Below are 12,013 nucleotides of genomic sequence, written 5' to 3' on the forward strand. Positions count from 1 at the left end.
TTTTATTCTCTCACGCCAAAAGATAGGAGCGTATCAAAAATCCTTTATTTATTTTTATTTTCTTGTCTGCATTCACGGAAGCATTTAAATAAAGAGTTCTTTTTTTTAAAATAAAATATTAAATTAAATAATAAATATGTTACAACTAAAGTGTAGAAATCAGTTATTGAACAGATTATGTAGTTAACCGATTAATTAGTTAGTTAACACATAACTTAATGTTTATCTGCTAATCACAGATATCAATGTTTATCTGTGATTAACAGATAAACATTGGCGATTTGTTGACGTACCAAAAAATATCTTTTTCCCAAACTACCCTTAGTAATCTGAAAACTACCTAGATACTATTATTACTCTTACTGTATACTACTTGCGTATACTATCTAAGTGAAAATACGAGCTTTGTGCGAACAGCAATGCTTCTACATGAGTAATTTTACACGATGTTATTTATTTATTTCTCCCTTTCGAAAAAACCGAGTTACAATATTCCAAAATTCAATACATTAGTTGATATAATCAATTATCACTCACTTTAAAAGCAAAGAATCAAGCAAAGACAATCAACAAATTAGTTGATAGATAGCATGCTTTTGAATTTATGCTGCACGGAGACCATTAATGCACACAACTACTTAAGGAAACGGCAGAAAACTCTTGATTTCGCACATGAAGTGGTTATGAAGTGATTAAGAGAAAATGATACTTGATGCAGTCATTTGAATTTCATTAATTAAAGAAGTTGGGGGGAAATAACAATTTTTAAATGACTCAAAGAGAGTGTTTTCGATGAAAAACCACACCATTACGATGTAGGTTATTCGAACTTTCTGTGTATTGTGCTGTTATGTTGAAATTTGGGAAATTCGTGAAGTATCCATCTGAAAACAAAACTAGGGAACAGTTTGATGCAATAAAAATGTCATTTTTGAATAAAATGTGTCTTATGATACGATTGTTTCAAGACTTTTAATTTAATATATTCTATGTATAAAATAAAAATTAATATTTTTATGTGTTTCAATTTTAGAAATTTTAGCTCAAACTAATTCGATTTTTCAATTTAATTGATTTTTAATTTATTTATTTATTACACTTTTATTATTTTATTTTATTATATCTATTATTTTTTATTTATCATTTCTAATTATTTTATTTATAGATTAATTTTACATATTTTAATAAATTTTTCGATTTTAGAAACTCTCGAAAATGGTCTCATGAAAAAAAACAAATCTAGAAACACTTTTCATTGAAACTATTTTATTTTCTTGTAATGAGAGAATATTCATTTAATAACGTTATATTTAAAGTTATTAATGAATATTATATGAATAGAGACAAAAACGTTTATAAAAAGAGACGCGTTTTAATGTTAAAATAAAGACAAAATAAACACTTAGAAAGAATAAAAATAATTGTAATACATCACAAATGTAAGAAACAGAAAATGTTTAAATTACTAATCAATAATTCAGAGACATTTCATTGCTTTATTCTTTTATTAAGAAAAGAAAGTAACAAACGCTTAATGTTAATGCCGTATATTCAATATCGCATCATAAGGCAAAATAACTTAATTTTCGTTTGACCCGTTAGTTCATTAAAATTATATTCTAATATCGACTCTCTGCCTAAATTATATCTAATCTTTATAAATGAATAAATTTTCTTGAAAAGAAGTAACTAGAACAATATCATAACGGAAATTCTGCTTTTTTTTCCTCTAGGATAATTTTGGATGAGCTTAGACCTCACTATAAAATAATAGCCAAATTAATGAGTTAACTTATGGTATTTTTAATAATGAATAAACTTATTGTAAAAAATGAAACAAGAAGATAAAATTTAAGTACAAAAAAAATTAAATTTAACTATACTATATAGTTAAATTTAAATTTTGTGTTCCTAGATTTAATCCTTTTGTTTTATTTTTGTTTTGTTTCAAACAATTTTTGATCCCTGTTTCCATTCCACTGGTTCAAATTTTAGAATAAAGCCAAACCAAGTGAAAACTCGCCAAATCGTGGTGATTTGCGTGCGACGGATATCCGCGCATCAGTGGAAATACGGTCCACAAGTTTTAAGGTCGTTAGCGTGACACGGCATTGGCTATCTTCCGTTCTCTTCACTTAAATGTGAATATCAAATTATAATCCCTTTCACACGATAAAAGTGATGACAATTCATGGATTAATTTATGATTCATTTAAGGGAAAAGAAGAAAAAAGAACTATAGAGCGACGAAAAAGATGATTAAGTCCAAATATTTTAACTTCAAGAAGAAAAAAAAGGGACTTTCATTATGCGTTGGTGATTGTTTTTCCAACATGTACGATAACAACACGAACATCGGTTCCTTCCTATAACCGATAAGTAGGAACTTTAATATCGTGATATACAGTATACTCTCGAAAACCTTGTTACGTCAAAAAGTGTTTTTCCCCTTAGTACGTATTACATATCCACCTAATGTTAACTTAAATTCCTATGTCGAAGGGTTTCTTCTCAAAACATTGTTATGTCGAATTATTTTTCGAAATAGAAAATGAATTTTTTCGGAAAAATCACAATGTAAGTTCATAGTAAACCAATTCTTTTCTATTTAATGCGTCATTATTTTCGTCTTACTTTTAAAAAATAAAATTATAATTGTTGTATTTCGACTTATAGTCAACTATCAATACAAACATATTTATTGGTAGTTATTCTTATGTTTCATGACTCTCCTTTTTAGAGAAATAATTTAGAACATATTTTTCTACTTTTTTGAACATATTTAGTTCAGAACTTGTTATCTCGAGAACTCGCTATCTCGAAATTTTTTTAGCGTCCCTTAAATTTTGAAATATCGAGAATATACTGTATTATGAAAAACTATATCGGTATTTTAAAGTATATCTCAAATTTTTTCCAATGTATAACTAATTTGAGCCGTGGTGGCTCAGGGGATAGAACATTCACTTCCTAATGAGGTGAACCGGGATCGAATCCCAGCGATACCAGATCAATGCGAATTCCGCACCTGGCTCGCACCGACCACAGTGCAGACACAAAGTATTCTCGGTGATAGACAGATCATGGGTTAGAGTCCCCCTGGGTCCGGCTAACCGTGTGGGAGATTTTCATAGTTTTCCTCTCCAGGTAAAGCATATGCGGCTCAGTTCCAGAAAAAAGTCCTCCATGAAGGCAGATTTCTCCCAATACTTGGTCCAAAGTTCCCTTGTCTTCTGAATTGTGTTCAAAATTTCAAGGCAACAGAGTTGATCATTAGTAGTCGTAAACCCAAAAAATTGGATCGGCTGTTCAACGACGGTTATAAAATGAAATATATATATATACATTTCAATATTAATTTTGAAATTGCAAACAGTTTATAGTTTTTCCTATGTTCACAATTAAAATTTTCAGCATTCATAAGCACAACTCATATAAGTCCTTTATTTTATTAAAAAGTTGTAAAATGTATTTTATATTTTTTTATAACCGTCGTTGAACTGCCGACCTAATATTGGGTTTACGACTACTAATGTTTAAATCCGTGGTCTTGGTAATTTTGAACCCAATCCAGAAGACGGGGGAACTACTGGATTAAGTATCGGGAGAAATTTTGCTTTCATGGAAGACTTTTTGATGGCAGTAACCTGCCTTTGCTTTGCATGAAATTGAAACCACGAAAACCTCCCACAGTTCACCTGACGACAAGGGGACAAGAACTCATGATTCGTCTACAACTGAGGATATTTTTTTACTGCAGTGCTAGAGGTCAGTGCGAGCCGGGTGTGGAATTCGCATCGACCAGCCATCACTGGGATTCGAATTTCACCTCATTTTAGAGCGATTGCTCTGTCCCTTGAGCCAACATGGCTCTGTAAAATGCATAGGAAAAATGATCATCGTTATAAAAAAAAGGTTAAAATTAAAGTAGTATTTGGTAGTTGAAATTAAACTTTAAGCTGAAGTCAGTGTTTACAATTTAAATTTATCCGAAATACACTGGTGAAATAAATTAAAAGAATTTGCATATTTCATCGAATTTCATGAAAAGAACTGAATCGAATGTAAAACCACTGCTTCTAGACAAAACTGCAAATCTTGTACCTCAAATACGTACGTGTAAGCGGAGTCAGTAGAGAAACAGGCCTTATAAGTGCGCGTAAGTTAAGACGCATTTCGTTCGCTAGCACACCTTGACGAATTTCTCGGTGTTATTTTGCAACAATAGGTTAAATTCAAATTGTAACCGTAAGAATGAGTAACCACGAACGTTTAGATCACGGAATGAGGTGATGAATTGTGGGGAGGCTAATCTTAGATCCAGATTTGCCGAGAGTTCAATTTAATGCCCGTGTGCAACTTATGGAAATAGTTCCAGGATAGCGGATCCATCGAGAGAAAACCTGGGCAAGGCCGTCCAAGAGCCACGACGGCCAGAGAAGATCGCCATTTGTCCATTATAGCTAGACCTGCTGTCTGCATCCCTTCTCACTTCTACAAGCAGGACAGTCCGTTCAGCATGGCGCTGTATGTATTGGCAAAGTGCATAGAGACTGGAGTGTATAGATTAATGGGGGACCATTCTCTTCACAGGCGAATCCCTTCTCTGCCTAAACAGGGATTGTCATCGTACGTTCATATGGCGAGAACCAGGGACCCGCTGCCTACCCTCCAATGTTCACGAAATCGACTATTATGGCTGTGCAGATTTAATGGTCAGGGCAAGCAACATGTTGGATAGCCGCACACCTCTCCATGTCTTTGATAGAGGCTCTGTGACTGGTGTGAGGTATAGGGATCAGGTCTTATTGGCACCATACGTTTGCTTTTTTACGGGTGCAGTTGGCCCTGAGTTTATTTCAATGGACGATAACACGAGGAAATATGGAGCTCTTCCAGTCAACGAATTTCTAGAGAGTGCAGATAGTCGCCGGATGGATTGGCCCGCCAGATCTCCAGACTACTATCCTATAGAGCATGCCTGGGTGCTCTGGGAAGGGCAATTGCAATTGCTACCCCCTCCGAGAGCCATCCAGGGAATGAAAACAGCGTTGCAGAACGAGTGGGACCAATTGCCACAGGAAATGATAAAATGCCTTATTTCAAGTATGCAAGGCCTGTATATCTGTAAGAGGGGACCATACCTCCTATTAACCCTTTTTTTTTTTTGTTTATGATGCAACCGCTGTTTCATACCTTCCGACTCCAACGAGTGTTATGTACGATCATGCGTGTGTATTACAATTCTTGAATGATCCTTTGTTTTGTATTGATCATGTCAAATTTCATTAAAATCGGTCCAGCAGTTCTGGAGGTGATCGACCCAGTCTGCAAATTCTCTTCATTTCTTACAACAATGTAATTCGTAAATTCTTAATTTTATTTTTGCTATGCAGTACATATTTTTAAATTTCAGTATTCCGACACACAATAGCGGACACTCGTCAAAGATTTGAAACTGATATGAAAGTTTTAGGTTTCCACCCAAATACACTGCATACAAAAATTTCAGAAGACTAAAATTAATTCTATCAATCTTATCTTTATTCAATATTTTTTATTGAAATGAAACAAAAATCTGCCATCTTGTTTTGCGAAAAATGCATTTGAATGATAAAAAACCATGTTGCTTTTAATAGAGCCAGAAATGGGGAAACCTTTAACAAACGTGTCTAATTCTTATCGCGTTTCTATGACTCAATAAATAAATCAATGAATAAAATACCCATTTGTAAAACGAGCCATCATGTTTTGAATCGAGCATCATTACCAATCAATTTGTCGAGTTTTTAAACACTAAGTTAAACCCTTAAGTAAAAGAAAAATAAATAAACATTTCTAAATAACACTATCGATCCCACAAGGACATAAACACATAAAGGAAACCTCAAGTTGCATTATTGGAAAAGAAATAACGTTCGAAACAGTTAAGTTATAGTTAGAGGGAAAAAAACTGCCATATGAAAAAAAATCCATTAAAAAGAGAGAAAGAAAAAAAATGCGACATCTATATGCCCATTTAACTACGGAACACTTCCGTTTTTGAGTAGAAATAATGATTTTCTTTATCCTGCTCTTCTTCCAAGAGAGAAAGGTTCTAAAAATAGAATATCTTCGTTCCATTTCGCATCGTCTTTTCGCGAAGAAAATTATATTGCATCTGTGTATGCGAGCGCAAGTGGATGATGCTTCTCTTATTCAATGTTGAAGCATCATCTTCATCCAGTTGACTGGATGCGGAGATATGTAATTACCTGCGAGGTTCTTTTTCGAAGCATGTGGGGGCGTTGCCACGAAATCCAGGTAACGCGGAAAATGGTAACTCGTAAATACCTCTGTAGCCGTATTTCTTTTAACAAGCCTAATGACGTATAAACCATATACCATTAATAATATATACAGCATTTTCGATGTGTTTTTTTAATAGATTGTTAATGTTAAAATAATTATGAATTTGGTTCGAAAAAAGATAATATTTTTTTATTTATTTAAATATTTCATAGAAGAAGGGATATCTACAAATGGTGTCACACTTTTTTTTCTTCCATTATTTTTGACCTCCTTCTCCCTTTTATCCCAAAGTGTCACCCTTTCCCTCTTTTGTCGCGTTATATTATATGCTGACAATTCAGAAACACATTGTAGACGCTATTTCAAATTTCATTTTTAAACTTTATGTTTTTTGATGACAGTTATGAACATAACTGCTATAATAATCAAATGTACACTTATTTTGATGAGAAAGATGAAAAAATGTATTTAAAATATATAAACATTCAAATCTGCTGTTTTTCAATATATTTCTTTTAACGAAAATATGTGACATGACACATCGTGTTACCCTGTTGCCCACTCCATTGTCACACGCCGTCACACTTTCACAACTTTCCTCACTTTCTACCAAACATGGTAATCATTTGTGAACTCCGATGTGAGACACTCGGAATGATAAGACTTATTTGAGACTAACAGAATAATCAGAATTGTACAGGACAGTTAAAAAAATATAATTTATATGAGACACTCAAAATAATGGGACTCATGCGAGACATTAAAAATAATAGGGCTTAATATGAAACTGTCGAAATACGAGGTCTGGTATGAGACACTCAAAACAATGGGGCAGAGAACAGTAAGAACCAACAATAAAATTGCCATTTCTGTTGATTCTTTTGCAAAATGAATCTGTTTTTTTCTTTCTCCAATGCCCACCTTGGTTGACATTTTGTCAATTGAGGAGCATTAGGGCAGATTCGTGGTCAACTAGGCCATATTAGGTGGGCCAACGTTTCTCCCACAGTAGGGACAGATAGCACAAAGAATGAAAGAGCATACATGCCTTGTCCGGGATTCGAACTCAGAACCTTTCTGATTCAAGACCAGTTTCCTGTCCCCTAGACAGTCTAGTCGGCATGAATCTGAATACAATTTCCGTTATCCCTCATCACCCACCATTTTCTGGGAGCTACCACCACTTTTTGTCCTTACTCTTCGAAAATTTAACGGCTAAGTAGTGGATCTGAAAAGGGATGGAAAAATCGATCTGAAAAGGCTTTATGATGGGTAACTTGTCTGAAAGGTAAAGGCGATTGGTGCGTAATGCTGACCACAGTCTCACCATTATGACGTTGGTCACGAAGTAGGAAAGTCTTAACTTCGATTATCCCTTGGAGCCCCAAAGAGCTGTTGTGGGACTGCTTTACTTTTATTATTTTTATTACTGTAAAATGTTAGTATTTGCTTTTTATGTTTACTTCGTAAGCAAAATGAATAACTATGTTACTGTGAATGACCAAAATCAGTGATAGTTGACTTCCACCGGTGAATGTTGACAATCACACACTCACTTTGGTAAATGTCCGAAAGATATACTATGTCTGGTTAAGTACCACTGCACAGAATACATTTGTCCGGTATGCCCTACATTAATGTTTTTTAAGGTTCAGTGCCACTGCTTGATATACATTTACCTGGTATGCCCAACATCAACGTTAAGGTCAAGTGCCACTGCCCGGTATGCATTTAACCGGTACTCCGAACACTGCTGTTTCTCCTAATCTATTCTCAGCAGATATTAAAATATCGAATAAATATAATTATATCAAGGAATAAATTAATAATAAATCCGATGTAATAAATCTAATTGCCGACATTCATCTGTAAAAGTCGACATTCTCTTGATTTCGGTCTTGATTTTGCAAAAAAAAACAATAATAATTTTATTATGAAATTTATGTACGGTACTAGTGTTGTAACACGTACACATTCGATTTTTCAGAACTTGTAAGCAAATGTGCGTAAGTCAAGCAAAACAGTACAAATGAAAAGTAATATCGCCGTTTTATTATGTGCGAGTATAATTCTCAGCAGAGCATCACTTATGTAACGTTTCTTTAAATTACTAGTTTACAATTGAAAAAAAAAAGAATTTTTCTGAAAAATACAAAAAATACTTTTAAAAAAAAGAAAGAAAAAGTGCTTTTAAAAAGAAAAAATAACAGATGGTTTTGGTAAATGTAATAAAGAGCAATATCACAAAGAAAAATCGGAGTAAAAAGTAGAACGAAATTCAATAGTAAAGCATTCACCCAAATGTAAGCGACTCTTTAATTAATTATCAATCTCAGCATCCGTTCATCGTATGTTGCCAACCTCAAATTAAAAAAAAAAAGAATATTTTCATTTGATGTTAAGAGTCACGCTCTATTTGGAACCTCTGTCAAATGTTCTTTCTTCACAGCCTTGCTCCAATTCGAATATCGGCGGCCTTCTCCTACTGTTCTATCTACCTTGACAAAATTCTGTTCTTTACGTGTTCGTCAGCATTCTTTTTTCTTTTCTGGACGGAGAATAGGACTCTTCGCGAAAGGCAGAAAATTGAGTTTTCCTTCTGAAGAATCTTCCGTAGGACAAGAATTTATTTTGTTCTTGTTTTTCTTTTCCTTATCTTCAGAGTTTCTTATCAGTTGTTTCTTATTAGAATGCAGAGTATATAAGATGGAAAAGAAAAAAGATTTTTGGAATGGCCATTTTCATCTCAAGTCAGGGATTTCAAAACTTTTTATTTTTCTAGTAGTGTTTTATGAAATTTAACTTTTTGATTGTCTCGTCAGAAATAATCTCAGGTGATCCGAAATGTCACGCTCGAGCATTCCTCGGGGTAACTTTTTTTTTTTTTGGTGCATCATATTGTTATATCCGCATATATATCGGGAGAAGTTCATTCAGCCTTCATCTCTTTGTCAAACCCAAATCTAGCTCGGGGAAAAGTTAATTTAGATGCAATTTAGGACAATAGATGTCAGCACTTTTCTGAAGGTTTCAGATGTTTATGTTAAAAATGCTCGACATTTTTTGTTGCAAAATGGCGTCCAGAGAAAGTATTTGATAGAAGAAAAAAACTTTTTAACTTTAACAATACTGAGACCGTTAATGCGCACATTACCTAGATAAGTTGTGTTATTAAGTAAGTTGCGATAATTACACATTACCTAGATAATTTGCCTTATTAAATCAGTTACGATAATTACACATTACCAAGAGCGCCGGCAGAATAAAATAAAAGGGGGTGCAACCCTCTAACAAACTACCTCCCCCCCCCAATTTTTTTTTTAAGTATTCTGTTATTGCATTTTGTTTTGTTATCACATATACTTTCATCTGTTAATTTTTTTCAAGATACATTTCTTCATTGTTGACAAGATATTTAAAAAAAAAGTACGAATTTCTTGAACCTGAAAATTTTGCCACAAGAAACTGTACTGATGGCGCTAGCATAGCTACTGACTTTGAAACACAAATAACTACAAACAGTAGTTTCGGATACTAACGTGTTTGTGCACGCATAATATTGGTATTTATTGCGCTGATGAAGTTTTACAGTTGTAAGAAGTCAGCTCGTGTTATACACCTTTGTTAAACTAAATAACTAATAGAAAATATAATACTATTTATATTTTATTAAATGAAATTTAAAAATGTAGCTTAGGTATCTGCCAAGTTTGAGCATGCTCAGTGTGTATAAGGAAAGAATCAAAGATGACTAAGAATTCATTGAAAAAGTTATAAACAGATTTGGACAGCAAACAAGACAATTCTTCTTTGATTAAACAATTTTTTAATTGTTATGTATCAATTATTTAATTATTTGTTTTTGAATAAAAATATTTTTAATAAAAAAATTTTATAACAAATTTATTTTTCTGTATCGCTTAAATTGTTTAAAAAAAAGCCAGGGAGGTGCAAATGCACCCTCTTGCACCCCGCTGCCGGCGCCCTTGCACATTACCTAGATAAGTTGCGTTAACTTCACATTGCCTCGATAAGTTGCGTTATTAAGTAAGTTGGCATAATTACACATTACCTGGGAAAGTAGCGTTATTAAATAAGTTGCCATAATACCTAGATAAGTTGCGTTATTAAGTAAGTCGCAATAATTACGCATTTTCTAGATAAGTTGCGATATTCCGCAGTTAAATCCTAGTTAATGTGTAAATAATTATTATATTATACTTATGCAGTGACAACTTTCAGAAAGTTGTTAATACATGTATTAACGGCTTTCGGTCTTTAGTGGTAACCTAAACGTAGAGCATTATGGTCAAAGTGAAAGCTTTCCTCCCTGTTTTGAATTGGATTTTTAATTGACTCTAGAATCGAAATGTTCAATTAAAACTTTATTACTCTTAAATTAATAAAGTCATCAAAGGATAACTTATTTTTATAAAAATATAACGCTTAGTTTTGTTCACATAAGTTAGTTTTGTTCTAAAACAAACCAGAAACAGTTGGCTTTCTGTTTTTAAAACCTTAACAGAGAGATATGATGAAAAAATAATATTAACCACTTCCCTAATTATTTCATTTCTACTCGGCCGAAAGAAGAAAAAAAATCAGCTGTAATTGGAAGCTTGTCAAGTTTTGTTGTTGGATTGTGGCACTGCACACGTGTTCTGTGAGATTATATATACGATGATGGTTGCTGAATTTACATGGAAAAATGAGTAAAAGAAAATGGAGTATCACTTCACTGGCGCTAGGAAAATACCACTTTGTGTTATACCTTGTTTTAAAAACTATCATACTTTTTTGAGCTGCCCGAGATAACTCGAGATGGTAAACTGATGCTAAATGAAATGTTTTTTACGCATAAAAAAATTAAAATTCCAACTTAAAGCTTGTGTTAATACATGTGTTTTTTGTTTTAGTCCCTTATATTTATTAATAAAATAAAAAAATGTATTGATTTTTTTGCATTTTTTTTTAAATTGCTAAAGTGGTAAAATGGTAATTAGTAAAGTGGTAATGGTAATTGGTAAATGGTAAAGTGATAATTAGTGGTAAAACTGTAGTTAACATTTTTTTGTTAATTTTCCATGCCCGTTCGTTGAAATTAATTTTTATGATCGTAATTTTAAGTAATTTCTCACATTTGTACTTTACTTTCTGATTAAAAGGAGCCCTTAAACAGGAAGCACTTAAATAAGCAATGACAAATGCACTCTAACAAAATATTTAATGTTTTGTCACGCATACCAGACACTGCCAATTTAAAAAAAAAACATAACACGTTAAATAAATAGCATATTTCCGCAATTAAGTATTTCATCAGATGTGTTATTTCGCGCAGTAAACAAAACAATCAGCTCAGTAATAGGAATAATAGTTTGTAAAAAAAAGAGTGATTAAGTTAATAAACTTCAAGACATTCTTGAAGAAGAGAGAACATCGATTACTAGACGCAAATTACATTAGAATTCTAGACGCATGAGGAAAACATTGTTTGCCGTCTGGTTTTCCCCTGTGAGTTTTGTAGTAGTTCAGAACAGTATTTTTGTACACATTTTAACAGTAAAGTGAAAGCTTTTTATGACGAAACCTGTTATGACGTCAAGCATTAAGGATGTATGCTTATAACGAGTTAAAAACTACTTGCATACCACTAATGTGACAAATTTGTCTTAGGGAAATACATTTTCTTTTGCTCTGTATATTATACGAAATAAGAGTTCAC

At 32.9% G+C, this 12,013-nt stretch overlaps 1 protein-coding gene across 2 annotated transcripts in view; it reads right to left on the minus strand.

Moving 5' to 3' along the window:
- The window catches only part of LOC107453651 (dual specificity tyrosine-phosphorylation-regulated kinase 4), a 102,735-nt gene that overhangs the window by 49,333 nt on the left and 41,389 nt on the right, over positions 1-12,013 (minus strand). The window lies entirely within an intron of this gene.

The sequence above is a fragment of the Parasteatoda tepidariorum genome, chromosome 8, assembly GCF_982258835.1.
Source record: "Parasteatoda tepidariorum strain Cologne lab strain chromosome 8, Ptep-v5.0, whole genome shotgun sequence".
Lineage (NCBI taxonomy): Eukaryota > Metazoa > Arthropoda > Arachnida > Araneae > Theridiidae > Parasteatoda > Parasteatoda tepidariorum.